This window comes from Octopus bimaculoides, chromosome 15, assembly GCF_046866305.1.
Source record: "Octopus bimaculoides isolate indiv1 chromosome 15, ASM4686630v1, whole genome shotgun sequence".
Taxonomy (NCBI): Eukaryota; Metazoa; Mollusca; class Cephalopoda; order Octopoda; family Octopodidae; genus Octopus; species Octopus bimaculoides.
The window spans coordinates 51,629,813-51,645,714 of record NC_142942.1 but is presented as its reverse complement, the minus strand read 5'-3'; the positions used below and the strand labels follow the sequence as shown (position 1 = coordinate 51,645,714).

At 36.0% G+C, this 15,902-nt stretch overlaps 1 protein-coding gene and 1 long non-coding RNA gene across 3 annotated transcripts in view; one reads left to right on the top strand and one right to left on the bottom strand.

The window, feature by feature from the left end:
* LOC106870790 (uncharacterized) overlaps nucleotides 1-7,527 on the top strand; it is a 43,081-nt gene extending 35,554 nt beyond the window's left edge. The window contains exons 3-6 of one of the 2 annotated variants that reach the window (XR_001409573.3): nucleotides 532-636; nucleotides 4,617-4,763; nucleotides 6,133-6,265; nucleotides 7,373-7,498. This is a non-coding gene — a long non-coding RNA (uncharacterized LOC106870790). Of the gene's footprint in view, nucleotides 1-531; nucleotides 637-4,616; nucleotides 4,764-6,132; nucleotides 6,266-7,372 lie in introns of both variants that reach the window. The other variant, XR_016244504.1, reaches the window with a different exon arrangement.
* Nucleotides 1-15,902, bottom strand: part of LOC106870788 (homer protein homolog 1) — a 129,793-nt gene that overhangs the window by 99,323 nt on the left and 14,568 nt on the right. The window lies entirely within an intron of this gene.

The following is a 15,902-nucleotide window of genomic DNA, read 5'->3' as shown; positions in this document are numbered from 1 at the left end:
GACTACATACACACATGAAAATTAAATATATACAATATTAAAAATATATATTTGATATATTTGGTATGTAGAAATTATTCCTCTATTTAGGTTAAAAGCGAGAAAAAAAATTATGAGTTGTAATGTCATTGGAATACTCGTCTGGACAAAGGGTCAATGTTACACACCCCATCCAAGACCAATCACCACTGCTGCTAGCACTGAATCCATGAGAAAACACTTAAATTTCAATAGACTATAAGACAGATGTTTTCTCCTTTGGCCAAGCCCTGGTGCAGCCCTCTGGCTTGTCACCTCCTGTCCAACTGTCCAACTCATGCCAACATGGAAAACGGATGTTAAATGATGATGAATATCATTTACTGTCTTGTGAAATGAAATTTAGGGATTATTATTTTATAGTTTACAGTCATAATTGCTACTCCAAACAAATTAGTTTAAAGCAAGATTGAAGAAACAGAAAGTATTGCACCAAAACTCTATTTCCAGAATGCTTACAGTGTAACATCACTCTTGTCTTTTATTCTTCAGCTGGTTTCGTTTATTGGTCTGTGAATCTGCTGTAGAACTGCCTTGGATGCAGAGTTTAGCTGATCAAATTGCTTCCCGTATCACAGGTACAGGAGAAGCTGTGTGGTAAGTAGCTTGCTTACCAACCACATGGTTCTGGGTTCATTCCCACTGCGTGGCACCTTTGGCAAGTGTCTTCTACTATAGCCTCAGGCTCAGCAAAGCCTTGTGAGTGGATTTGGTAGACGGAAACTGAAAGAAGCTTGTATATATGTATATATATATGTACATGTGTGTATATGTTTGCGTCTGTGTTTGTCCCCGCAACATCACTTGACAACTGATGCTGGTGTGTTTATATGCCCGTATATATATATATATATATATATATATATATATATATAAACACTTTCCATCTACCACTTTCACTCACAGGACATTGGTTGACGTAGGGTTACAGAAGAAGTTATTTGTCTGAGGTGCCAAGCAGTGCAATTGAACCCAGAACTATGTAGCTGCAAAGCAAACTTCCAAACCTACGGCCATACCTACACCTATGTTTGCCTAAAACAAAAATGACTGAAATTTACAAAGCTTAAGCCACTTGCCAAGGACTTACTAATTTTAATCCAAACATTTACTAATTTGAATCAAAACTAGTTCAATATAACTGTGTCAATGTAGACTTAACTAAACACATCAGTCGATATTTATTTCAAACAAAATGACAACTACTGGAGGGTTTTTTTTTGGGGGGGGGGTTATTCTGTTCTGTTTATTTTTTTTTAGAGTGAGATTTAAAATGAGAAATTTATCAATGGCCGATGAAAATTTCACTTTAATGAAGAGGTGCAGGTATGGTTGTGTGGTAAGATGTTTGCTTCCCAACCACGTGGTTCTGGGTTCAGTCCCACTGTGTGGCAACTTGGGCAAGTGTCTTCTACTATAGCCCCCGTCTGACCAAAACCTTGTGAGTGGATTTTGGTAAACAGAAACTAAAAAAAAACCCAATTCTGTAGAAACTGTACTGTAGTGTATATTTTTCTTTTATTATATTTATAATTTATATATATTTATTTTATTATAAATGCACAACAACACAACAGAGGAATTGGTGTAAGCTTAAATAATAAACTGTGATAGGTGAACTTCGATATGACGAGGAGTTACTGTACTATTCATTTTTGCCAGTTGAGTGGACTGGAGTAATGTGATATAAAGTGTCTTGCTCAAGGAAACAACATGCCAGCAGGAATCGAACTCATGCCCTTACAATCATGAGCCAAATACCCGTAACCACTAAACTACACACCTTCAATGGCAGCAGCACCAAGGAAAAAGGTGATGGCAGCATCAGCGAGGGCAGGGAAGTAGAGGTACCAATAAGGATGAGGGCAGTGGATAGGGGCATTGACAAGGATGTGGGAAGTGGGGGGAGGGCATTAACAGGGGGCAAAAGTAGTGGCGATGATGATAATTAAGAGTGGAAGTGTGTAGGGATGATATTTACAATGACAAGGGCTGTGGTGATGTCAATCGAGATTGCTACAATGATGTCGATAGTAATGTTGTTGACGACAATAAACTTAGGTCTGATAAGACAGTAGCTATGTTATAATCACAACAAATGCTCTTAAATAAATATTAGCCATCGCAACGAAGGTTGTCAAGGAGCATAACCTTGAAGGCCATGCTGGAGCACTGTCAAAAAGCAAAGAATTTTAAACAAACATACACTCACATGTGAATCTCTCTCTATATAAATGTGTGTGTGTGTGTGTGTGTGTGTGTGTGTGTGTGTGTGTATATATATATATATATATAAAACAGTAAGAATTTGGAAGTAAAAGTATTGACAAAAAGTCAAAAACTAACAGAATCCTCAAAACTAAATGCTCAAATACAAAAGTTTAATTGATTTTCCAACAGGAAACACACACACACAAATAATAATAATAATGATGATAATAATAATAATAATAATAGTACCAGCAACAACAACAAAATCAAAATGAATTAAGTTGCAGTTCTTCATAATGATATAGTGCATGAAGCGCTTTCAGTTTGGAGTCTTGGAGATTTTTCTCCAATAAATAGATTCTGTAATGAAGACATCAAAAGAAGCATTTTAAAACACACACACACACACACACACACACACACACACACACACACACACACACACACACACACACACACACACACACACACACACACACACACACATTTGATGAAACAATCATTAACGAAGTTGCTGTTATTGTTGTTGTTGTCATTGTGACTTAAGTTCATGGCAGAAATAAGTGATATTTGCTATCAGAAATGTGTCTAAGCCAAAACAACAACAACAGCAAAAAGACAACAAAAAAAAAGAAAGAAAGAAAACCAGAAAGAAAGAAAAATACCCTTTTACTCCAAAATTGAAACAAAACGAAACAAAAAAAAAAACAACAAAACAAACAACTTCAAATTTCAATGAATGTCTTTCTAAAAGAATCGATTACCAGTTGTCTTAGAGAGAAAAGTCTGGAATTTAACAGTTGGCAAATAAGAATTCTTAAAGTAACAATAAGAATGGTGGAGGTGGGGTGGGGAATGAAAGAAAAATGAAACTCTGAAAACCACAGCAGAAAAGACTACATGAAGAATTTAGAATCGAAATAATGGTTATGTTACATATTCTTCCTGTAAGTCTATGCAAGTGCATGAGGGTATTATGTATGTGCAGCAAGTATAAGTTTGTATGTTGCATGTGCATGTTGAATAGGCATGCACATTGCATATGCATATACGTGGGGTGTATGTACAGGTATGTGTGTATATATATATATGTGTGTGTATGTATATTTATGTGCAATGCTGTATGGGTCTCGAGTTGTGTTAGACCATAAATAGATAAATTATGTTAATTTTTCTTTTTTTTTGTTAAGCCTAGCAAACCAATACCAGGATCTGTAAGAGGAGAGAGAGGGAAGAGAGACAGAGGGAGAGGTAGTGAAGGTAAAAAGAGTGAGAACGAATGTGAGAGAGAGAGAAAGCAAGATATATATATATATATATATGTATATATATATATATATATATAAAATGTAAGACAATTTGTGTGAGAGAAAGTGTGAGACTGAGTGAGAAAAAGAGAGATGAACCAAGAGAGAGAGGGGTTCGAGAAAGAAAAGAGAATGAGATCAAATGAGAGAGAGAGAGAGAGGGAGAGAGAGATAGAGACTGTGAGATAAAGTTGGAGTGGGAGACATAGTGAGAGGGTGTATGTGAATGAGAGAAAGGGTGAGAGAGAGAGAGAGAGAGTGTGTGTAAGAAAATGAGAGAGAGAAACTGAGTGAAAGGTGATTGTGACTGAGGGAAATTATGACTATTTCGTTCAGTCTTTCTTTCAGCCACTACATATAGTGGTCTCTCCTCATAGGTAGTGGTCTCTCCTCATAGGTAGTGGTCTCTCCTCATAGGTAGTGGTCTCTCCTCATAGGTAGTGGTCTCTCCTCATAGGTAGTGGTCTCTCCTCATAGGTAGTGGTCAAGTGATTATTTTAACTGAAGCAGCCAGTGAAGTCTGAGGCTTTATTCTATCAATATGGTGTTTAGTTGATAGGAGATAAATCTCTTCTGGCTTAGACACTCATCTACTGTATGTAACATTTCTGGACGACAGCTACAGTGGTGCACCAAGAAAGCTATAAAACTGAAGATGTTTATAAAGACTGCTAAGTTTGCCTCCATCCACTGATCCATTACAAAACCAACAGACAGTTGAGGCTTCTGATTCCAAGAGGGTCTCTTCTTCATTAACGCTTCTGATACCAAACTCGCCTGAAACCGCCTCTGGCTCTGTAGTACAAATGTTCTGTTTTCAAAAGTTCTGAATTAAAATCTTCCACCAGACCTTAGTCACAATTTATGTTCCTAACACTAGCTTTAATAATAACTAAATTATTTTGCTAAATTCTTTGTTATATTTAAAATTGAAAGAAACATAAAGCAAATATGGTAACAAAAGGGTTAACTTTGTAAAATGCTCTTATGCACTATCCATCAAACAAAATGGCAAGTTTAAGTAGCAATTTTATATTTACTTTTAATTTGGGGTTCAAGGTCCACACTATGGCTCAAGAACTTCTCCAGTTGCCCTGACACAATAAAGCATCCAGTCCTTTTTCTTCAGTTAAACACCAAACAAGGAATGAGTTGAAGTCACTGAAGGAGCCTCTACAGGGTCACTCAATCTGCTAGAAATAACAGGTAAATCACCTTCATATCAGATCCTACTTTTTTTTTTTAAAGTAGCTCACTGGATAATGTGCTCATGGGTTCTCTGTCCACAGGATGGTCAAGGTAGGAATATCTTTGATCATAAGGTTGCCCAAAAGAGTTGATTGGTAGTGGGGGAGGTTAAACTAATCTTTCTCTCCCAAGGAAACAATCATAAACAACCATCTCCTTTATCTCTTTCAGTTTCTCTACTTTCTCAGTGACCCCCAGTACAGTTTTTATACACACAGATCTAGGGGAGATACTCTGACTACAAAATGGAACCATACTGCTGTAAAGTGAACTTTTTAACCATACATTCATGCTTATAACTTGAAAGTTAAATAACACTGTCATTCATTTGATCATTGTGTGTCTACAGCAATATATCTGATCAATCTGCATTAGGAAAATACCCAATTCCAGTCAGAACCTGATCATATGAATGAAGAATATATATTTAAAAGAGTAAACTACTCAATTGTAACAATAATAGAATACATTCACAGAAGACTGGAAATCCTGGTTCTACTCAAAGAGTAGGTAACAAGGTTCAGATCTTTTAGCAGCCAATGACACCAAAGATTTTACTTCCAACAAGATAATTCTAACATAAATTCTAAATCTCTAAACGTATCCATTTCTCATTAATTTATCCTAACGCTTCAGAATTAACCATTGTCAGTGCTCTTGTACTTGAAATGGTTTAGCATGTTATAAGAATTACTATTTAGAATCTGTAAAAGCCTTCATTATTGCTAGCAGCAGTAACGGAATTGATAAGCTTCCCTCTCTTCAGCTTGCATACAGATTGTCACTAAAATTTCCAAATGTGTTCAATCTGTTTTAAGTGGTAAATCTATGCTATTTCTGGCAAAAGTTAAAAGCAAATAAAAACATCGAAAACAACCAAGCAGAAAAGCTACCTACTATTAATTTCACACCTTATAAGTCATACAAGCCTTCGTCCTCTCTTTCGCAGACTATCTGGAAATCTGTGGTCTTCTCTCTTAAAATTTACCAATGACACAGTCATTATTTACCAGTGAAGTTTAGTTTATTGTCTTCACATATGCATCTTCTTATGATGACTCATTCTAGTCAAACTACTACAATAAATACACCATTGATTACATCCAAGAACTGTTCACCGCTTCAACATATACAGAAACACATACACACAAGCATGCATGCAATTACATACGCTCACTGGTGACACATACCATGATGGAGTGTAGCTGACAAACGTTGCTTGTGAAGTTGCTATCACACCAAAGATAGATTTTCTTTTCTTTTTTTTTTTTTTTTTTTTTTTTTTCACAGTATAATGTTCATATCTTGATTTACCATTTCCAAACAGGAAGGAGAATGTGTAATGTTTATCAAGAAGTAAGTTCAAACAAGGAAAAAAGACTGGGAGGAAAAAGGCCAAGCCGAACCTGTTTAGCAACCTCAGCAATGTTGAAACAATCAGGACTAAATCAAATGGAAAGGTAATACAGAGGTTTTACAAAATGCTCAGAGCACACGTGCACCCCCACCCCACACACACTATAAGTAAAAATGATCAAATATTAACTGTAGTGGGATTTAGCCAAACATGCCAGGAGACAGAGTTTAATGTTTATATCTGTAGTATGAATTTTTCTAATTTCATTACAAGATGGCTTCCAGTGTTCGATTTTAGTTTTTTTTTTCCCTCCACTTATGAAGGCATTTACTTGAAGGATAACGTGTAGTTATGATAATGTTATTGCATAGGCTTAAATCGGCTCTAATTGAGCATATGTATGAATCAAGGACATTCCAGCCATGATCATCCTGTTTCTTTTTAAATCTAGGACTATATTCTCTAATGAGTCCCTTTTTGTTTAAGCTGGTAGGATATGATTTCAAAGAGACTTGGTTACTATTTCTAGCAGATTGAGCAATCACATAAAGGCTACTTCACTGACTCCCTTATGTCCAAGTTGAAAGTGGTGGTGGTGGTGGTGGTGGTGGTAGTAATGGTGATGAAGATGGAGGGGGTAGTGGTGATGATGGTGACAGTGGTGGTGATGGTGTCAAATTTTTCTCACATCATGACTACTATTTTAATAAAAGAGAGAAAAAAAAAGGTAGGGACAAGAACAAAGTAGATAGTGTAGTCCTAGATTCCCCTAAAAAGACAAGATACTCATGACTGGAATACTTTTCATCAGAGGTCAGCTGAATCAGGGCTGATCTCACTCAAGCTATAACACTGACCATTTTACAGAGGTTACAAGGGGCATTTTATCATGTCACCAACACTTGAGAAATTTCCAAGTTCTCAGTAGCACCAAAGGAGTTCACTCATTTGTTACCTCCATTCATTCTTCAACCACTTTACAGAGTGTCTTACCCCATATCAGAATAGATTCGGTAAGTACCAGATCATTTCAGCAGGTTACTTGTGATCGACCAGTATGTTACCCAATGGCATAACGGAATGGAAATGAGCCAAGAGAAATAGCTTAGAATGGTCAGTGGCATATTTTGGCATGAAAAGGATAAATGTGGGTATATTACATAACATACAAGATAAATTCTGGATTTATTGAAATTATATCTGCTTCCAGATGTGGTAGATCAATGGCTTCGTGACAAGTGGTACCAACACCAAATGGCAAGTGGAGGAATTCTCCAAAATTGACATGCCATTAAAGAAATGACCATCTGAGTAAGTTACTTGTGTGATAAACAAATATACTAGCCAATAATTTAATAGAATAAGTTGACATCTTCATACTACTTGCCTTCAAAATATTATTAATATCAATAAAAATAAATATCATTTATTACAAACTTTTTTTTAGATGTATTGATCTCACAATAAAAATAATAATTTCCTGAATTGCAACAGAGGTTTTTAATAGCAACACTAGCGCCCTCCCCCTCTCTATCTATCTATCTCTTCATCCCAACTTTTTATTGCTCATCTCTGAGTTAAAAATGGTACTTTTTATATATTTTTTTAAAGAAATTAAAGAGGATATTGGGTAGTAGGATGCAATGGAATGACAGTTGAGAGTTAAACTGATGATCTTTAAACAAAGACTCTAGCAGATTGATTATAAGAACACTATGTCACTCAAGAATGATACAAAACAATACATAAGAAATTTCCAATCAGTGATTTCAGATTAAATATATTATTTTCATAACTGAAAAATTAATCACAAAATAAAAGAGAAAAATATTATTTCTTTCTTTGTATAGATGAAAAATTATTATGTTATTCAAAATCATCTTTACAAACATATATAAGACATTTCTGCTTCTATCTCTGTGTGAAACTAATAAATAAAATATTTTATGGTATCTTGTCTTCTGTGAGTGAGAGAAGGAATGTATACAGCAAAGATAGAAAATCCCAATAACAAGGACTAAATTATAAAACATTGAAGGAAATGATTACAATATATATTTATTTAAAACACAGTTATATGCATTATTTGTAAACATTATAAATTAAGTTATTAAAGCAATGCATACACCCACATATTATACACAGACAAGTGCACACATTTGCATAAATATATACACAAACACACGCATGCAGAATGTAAATTGATAAAATAATATCATTATTTTCCAGACAAAGTTTGAAAGAGATTGAAAGGAATTCCACATTTGATTTAACAAACATATTAAATAAAATTATCAGACAATAAAGTTATTAAATATAATTAATTTCTAAAACTAGCGAGTAATGCAATAGAAAGCCATTTAAATGTCTGTCTTCTCATTAACAATCCAGTAATTGCATTTCTTTGATATTCCATCTCACATCCGCTGTATTGCATGTCGCAAGTAATTAAACAAAGGATTTCAATACTGTTCGAGATAATAAGTTGAAAAACAGATTAGCTACTTTATGGATTTTCACTAAACACTACTTCGAACCTACTTACTATAAAACTCCATCTGTCTACACACGATTTGCTACGGTCTTATAGTCAGACCAGACCAAAACAGAAGGTTGCACCACAAAGATGCATCTGATCAGGGCTAACTTTGAACAAGTTGTGTCAATTACAGAAAAATGACTGGATTTTGGTCGACCCTGAACCTGAAAAACAAATGTTGTTCAAGTGAAATAGCCAAGACTAGAAATAATGGATACATAAAGTGCAATGTCACTCAGATGATACTAATATACAGGAGTTTTAGCTAAAAACACCATCATCATCATTTTTATGTCTGTTTTTTTTTTTGTTTCCATGTTGACATGAACTAGACAAGACTTCCTGAGGTAGTATTCAGTGGCCGAATGGCCTTCCCACTGCTGGCTCTTGTTTTCAACTAAAGTAGGCTAATCCACTAGTGTCTGCACACAGAACTACCAAGCTGTGTGATATCTACAAACATCACCACAGCCCAAGTGATGTCAATGCAAAGACGCACACATGTGCACAAGCAGGCATACACAATCACGCTTGAAAGTACACACACACACACACATGCATGCAGGCACAGACACACACATGCATTCAGGCTTACACACACACAGGTATGTATGCATATGCACACACACACACACACACACACACACAAAGGGCTTTTAGTCTGTTAAAATTTCACTTGCAAAGCAATGATCAACTTGAACCTACGGTAGAAGAAACTAGCCGAAAGAGCCATGCAGTGGGATCAAACCTGGCTCTGAAGCAAACTTCTTAACCAAGCAACAATTCCTGTATTTTTCCTCACAATTTAAGAAGATTTGCCGAGAGAAAAGACACAAACACAAACTAAGGCCAAGAAAATATTTAGAATTAATAACCATCCCTTCCCAGGGATGTCTAGAAAATTACTTGGTACCCATGCCGGTGTTGGTGCCATGTGAAAAGCACCCAGTACACTCTATAAAGTGGTTGGCATTAAGAAGAGCATCCAGTCGTAGAAACTGTGCCAATGCAGACAACAGAGCTTGGCACAACCCTCTGACTTGCCAGCTCTTGTCAAAACATCCAGCATGGAAATATATATATTAAGGGATGAAAATGATTATGTTTGCATCTACAAATTGTCGTTTATATTTTCTCAAATCAATTGATTTAAGCCTTTTGGGTCAATCAGCAGGTTTCAACTGAAGGCATTAGTAATCCATCATTTGATGATAATTTAGTAGATTACCAGTCTTATATTGTTTTAAGTGATTGAGCCAGAGCCAGAAGTCTTCACTGCCACAGGCTTGACCATAAACCAGTCAGAGAGTGACCAATACCTTACCAGCTCAGACTCCACTGCTCATTGAAACAATGATGTGTGTGTGTGTGTGTGTGTACACACACACACACACATACATTCTACAATACATAATTTTTTGAGTTAGAAAATTATCTAACTCTAGTGATAATTTTCATGCTAACAGAATTTTTTTAAATTGTACTTTTTTGGTTTTTAAACTTGAATCAATGTATCAAGAAAGAATTACAAAAGTTAACAGTTTTACTAAAATTAAAAAAAAGAAAAGAAAAATCTGCCAAAGACTACATCACAAAATCAGTCTGGTCTTGCTTTCATAAAAAAAAAAAAGATTACCCCTAGCATGGCCCCACTTTAAACATCGGCAATGGAAAACATTAAAATTTCATTCCTTTTAATTTAATTTTTTTATTATTTTTTGTATTGTAATCTAAGAATTTTTAAAAGAAACCAAGCAGTTTTAAGATATTTTAATTACCTAATTTTTAATCTTGCTATATTTTATGAACTAAACTGGAAGCTATTAACCATGTCTGGAGAAGAACTATTGCTTGTGGGTCAAAATTTAAGTGGATTACAAGCAACTTTATTAAAAACCAATAACTATATATTTTAGCAGAAAAGCAATCAGTTCAATAACAAATTGAACAGGGAAGGAATCTGAAATATCAATTATTTTAAAAGAGTAGCAAGGGAAATTTTTTTGTTTGTTTTTTCTTAGGCATTTCCTTTTTTTTTTTTTTATCTACACAAACATAATAAAAATAGCTCCATCATTCAACTGCAAGGTCAGGGTTCACACGAGTTGGAAATCCATCTTAGTTTTGCCATTTGTTACATAGCCAGCCAGTAAGGAAAAAGATGGTAGAGGTGGTCACACATAGCAAGCAGTAGAGTCAAGACTACCACCTACCAGGTTTTTACTACTTGCAAGCCTCTCTCTCTCTCTTGTCTGACATATGTTGATCTACTAACCTTCCCTGTAAACATATAAAACATTAAGGAATGTACCTTTCTAGGAATTAACCCCTGAACATGGTTAGTGAAGTAAAAAGAGGGGGGGATAAAAATAAAACCCTATTTATCTAGGATAAAAGTACAATGAAGTAGAATAATTTCTTTTTAACCTAGTAAATGAGAAACTGGTTGTAACGGAAAATAGAAGACTTAAGTGATTTAAAGAATAAGGAAAATTATGAATGTAAAACAAAAGTAAATTTTAAACACAATCAAATAAAAAAAGAAAAAAAACGCTTAGATAATAAAATTAACAAAGAAAAGAAGATGGATAAAATATGTAGGACAAATAAAGGGTTAGATATTCTTGGTATGTACATATTTGGAAAACAAAGTAAATATCAGTTTTAAGTCCCGTGTATTAAGAACTGTCTGTTACAAGAAAAGTCTTAAAATCCTTTAATTAGCTAAATTTTCAGTTTCTAATTCATTTCAAAATAGAAAATTCCTTTTTTTTTTTGTTTTTTAATATTTTAGATAATCTTTTACTGGCTTCAGGCATTGTACAGCAGCCATGCTGGAGCACTGCCTTGAAGGATTTAGTTGAACAAACTGATCCTAGTAGTGACTTTATTGGTCTCTTATGTCGAACCACTTAGTCATGGGGATGAAAGCAAACCAACATCAGATGATAAGCAGTTGGGGTGGGACACAAACAGTGACACACAAACACATATACAACAGGCTTCCACACAGTTTCCATCTACAAAATTCCTTCAGAAGGCATTGGGTTATAGTAGAAGACACTTGCCCAAGGTGTCACATAGTGGGACTGAACCTGATATTACAAGGTTGGACAGTTTAACTGGGCTGGCAAGCTGAAAGGTTGCGCCAGACTCCAGTCTGATTTGGCATGGTTTTCTACAGTTGGATGCCCTTCCTAATGCCAACCACTAAGAGAGTGTAGTGGGTGCTTTTATGTGACACTTGTATGACACCCCTATCTGCCACAACCACAACATAATGCCAAAGGTCTTGGTCATTGAGTCCGTGAGGCCCAATACTCGAAAGGAACTCAGCCACTTTGCCTCCGTGAGGCCCAACGCTCAAAAGGTACTCACTCACTTTGCCTCCATCAGGCCCAACGCTCAAAAGGTACTCAGCCATTTTGCCTCCATCAGGCCCAACGCTCAAAAGGTACTCAGCCATTTTGCCTCTAAAGCCAGACATTTAAAGCCGCAGGTGTAGCTGTGTGGTAAGAAGCTTGCTTCCTAGCCACATGGTTCTGGGTTCAGTCTCACTGCGTGGCACCTTAAGCAAATGTCTTCTACTATAGCCTTGGGCCAACCAAAGCCTTGTGAGTGGATTTGGTAGGCAGAAACTGAAAGAAGCCTGTCATGTGTGTATATATATATATATATATATATATATATATATATATATATATATATATATATATATATATTTATGTGTGTGTGTGTGTTTGTCTCTTACCATCGCTTGACAACTGATGTTGATGTGCTTATGTCCCCAAAACTTAGTGGTTCGACAAAAGAGACTGATAGAATAAGTACTAGGCTTAGAAAGAATAAGTCTTGGGGTTGATTTCGTCAACTAAAAGTGGTCATTTATTAATTTCTAAAGGTAGGGTCATTTATTAATTTCTGTGAAACCACAACATTAACGAGCATCTATAAATGGCCACCACTAATAATTCTGATATTACTGAAATGAAGTGATGGTAAGATAGATATAGGGCATTTATAAATAAGAATGGACTTGGGTTAGGGTAAGCTTTCTTTCCAAATCATTTTGACAGGCATAATTTGTACAACCATTCTACTTTTGAACATATTTTTATCATTGCTGGTTTTATTATTATTCTTATTATTATTCTTATTATTAGACAAGTTTAAGCCACACTGGAGGATTTTCTGGTCTTGAAAGGTTAAGAAAAATTACTTATCTTAACATGAAATCTTTCATGGAAGGAGATAAAAGGCTAGGAAGGAATAAACAGGGACAATTATGTACACCACTTAATTACATTCTATTTCTGAATGGGAGAAACACTTAATTGGACAATCATTTCCTATTTTTCTACAACATATTCTGAAAAACAAAAATCTTTAACAGGGACAGAAAAAAAAAACTATTTGATGCAGAAAGAGAGAGAGAGAGCAAAGTCTGGACTATTTTGAGTTTTATTTTCTCAAAAAGAAATACATCTTAAAAGCAGATGAGTATCAATCTATATTGGTTGTTACCAAAAATAGACCACAAATATTGAAGTTTTAGTTCAAAATCAGAAATAAACATTTTCTAGAAGTTATTTTCAGATAAACATGTTACTTTTCATATGTTTTATCATTCCTTTGATAAATACATAAATAAATAAACAAATAAATAAATGATACATTGATTTTTCATCATATTTCTTTTAATGAGGAAAGTCTGAAATATTTTTATTTTTCAATATTTGAAAAAAATAAATGTGTACTTCCAAATATTTCAAATCAATGGTTTGTTCAATTGACTTCCTTTTTAATGCTAACCATTTAACTTCACTCAATGTGAGAGTGAAGTGCTTATTTTGCATTTCAGTACACCAAAGACTACAGCAATAAAATGAAAAAAAAAGTGCACTCAGCCATTATGAAAAGGACACCCAATAGAGGTTGTAAAGTGGTTGACATTAGGAAGGGCATTCAACCATAGAAGCCATGCCAAAGCAGACACTGGAGCATAATGCAGTCCTAGGGACCAACAGCATCATCATCATTCAACAGACATTAAATGATGATGATGATGATGGACCCAAGGACTGCACCACAAACCATGAAACATGAAACATGAACAATAAAGGACGATGAAGTTGAAATTTTTTTTTTAACATTTAGTCAGAGAAAAAAGGGCAACATCTGTGACTCTTTTGTTTTTGTTCCTTTTTTTGGTTAGGCCCCCTGAAACTGGTAAGAAAAAATTTTTTTCTGAAAGCAAAGACTTAGACTGAATGCTTGCAACAGAGCTGGGACAAATGCCATAATATAATGCCTGTCACAGAATGCCGAGATCTACCAGTATTATTCATGGACGACACTGTAGTAATACTCTTCTTCAGATAGTAGTGGTAAATTCTAATTGAGCAGACTTTTATGACACAAAAACAGAAAATCACATGAATCATTTCTAAATGTCATTATGCAGTGGTACATGCCATAACATTTAGGCTTTAAAATGAAGTTTGCATTTTTAAAAAATAGGGAAGTTTGAGGGAAATTTGGGTTATTACACTTAATAGATCAAGAGGTTGCATAGAAATGGTCTCACTTAAAAACACAAAAGAGTGTGTGTATATACACACGTTTATACATACATACACAATATGTGTTTCTACAGCTGGATGTCCTTCCTAACGCCAATGCCCTTCCTAACTAATTTTGAAAAATAAAATAAGTATAAAAAAGCCGCATTACTTATGGGATGACCCAATATGTATGCACATACCTTTTTGTCTTTACATATACATACATACACGCACACACACACCATGTAAAAAGCAGTAGTGTGGGTGCTGATCCCACGTAAAAAGCACTGGTGATGGTGCCACTTAAAAACACGCAGTACACTCTGTAGAGAGGTTGGCATTAGGGAGGGCATCCAGCGGTAGAAACCAAAACCAAAACAAACTATGGAAGCTGGTGCAGCCCCTGGCCTTACCAATTCCAGTCAAGCCATCCAACCCATGCCAGCTTAGAAAATGGATGTTAATAGGATTTTTTAAAACAACATCATACAACGTGGAAGACAATTGGAGATTTCTGCGGGACAACCTGTTGAAAGCCACCGACCAGATTTGTGGGTGGTGTAAGGTCCCCTCCCAACCCAGAGTAACGTGGTGGTGGAACAAGGAGGTAGACAGGGCTATTAGACAAAAGAAACAGGCTTGGAAGGACTGGAAGAACGGTGGTAGCAGGGAATTGTACCAATGTGCCAGAAGGGAGGCTAGGCGACAGGTTTATTTAGCCAGAGGGGAAGCAGATAAGGAAAGATTTGCCAATGTTCTGCGCCGTGAGGACCAAAGACTCGAGGTATTTCGTGTTGCAAGACAGTGTAGGAGAGAGAATAGTGATGTTGTAGGAGAGAAATGTGTTCGCATGGATGATGGTACGCTTGCATTAAATGAGGATGCAAAGAAAGAGGTCTGGAGATGCCACTACGATAGATTGCTTAATAAAGAGAATGAATGGGAGAAAGAGAGCCTGCCTTATGTCGACCCAATAGAGGGACCAGCTATCCGAGTTGATAGTACCAGGGTAGATAAAGCAATTAAGAGTATGAAGACCGGGAAAGCCCCCGGCCCATCAGGAATCACTGCAGAGATGCTCAAAATATCTGGCAGTGTTGGCTATAGCCTAGTCACCCGTATTACGAACCAGGTGATACACGAAGGAGTCATACCCTATGACTGGTGTAGCAGCATCATAGTCAACTGCTACAAAGGTAAAGGGGACGCTTTAGATACAAATAATTACAGAGGCATCAAGCTGTTAGATCAGGTTATGAAAGTTACAGAGAGGGTCATAGCCCAACTAATTAGGGAGCGAATCAATTTAGATGAGATGCAGTTTGGGTTCGTGCCAGGTAAAAGCACTACTGATGCCTTATTTCTAGTGAGACAGTTGCAGGAGAAATACCTAGCTAAGGATAAACCTCTGTACCTGGCTTTCGTTGACATGGAGAAAGCCTTTGACAGGGTCCCCCGATCCCTTATCTGGTGGTCAATGAGGAAACTTGGGATAGAAGAATGGTTAGTGAGAGCTGTGCGAGCCATGTACAGAGATGCTGCCAGTAAGGTGAGGGTTGGAAATGAGTACAGCAATGAATTCCGGGTAGAGGTAGGGGTCCACCAAGGTTCCGTCCTCAGCCCCCTATTATTTACCA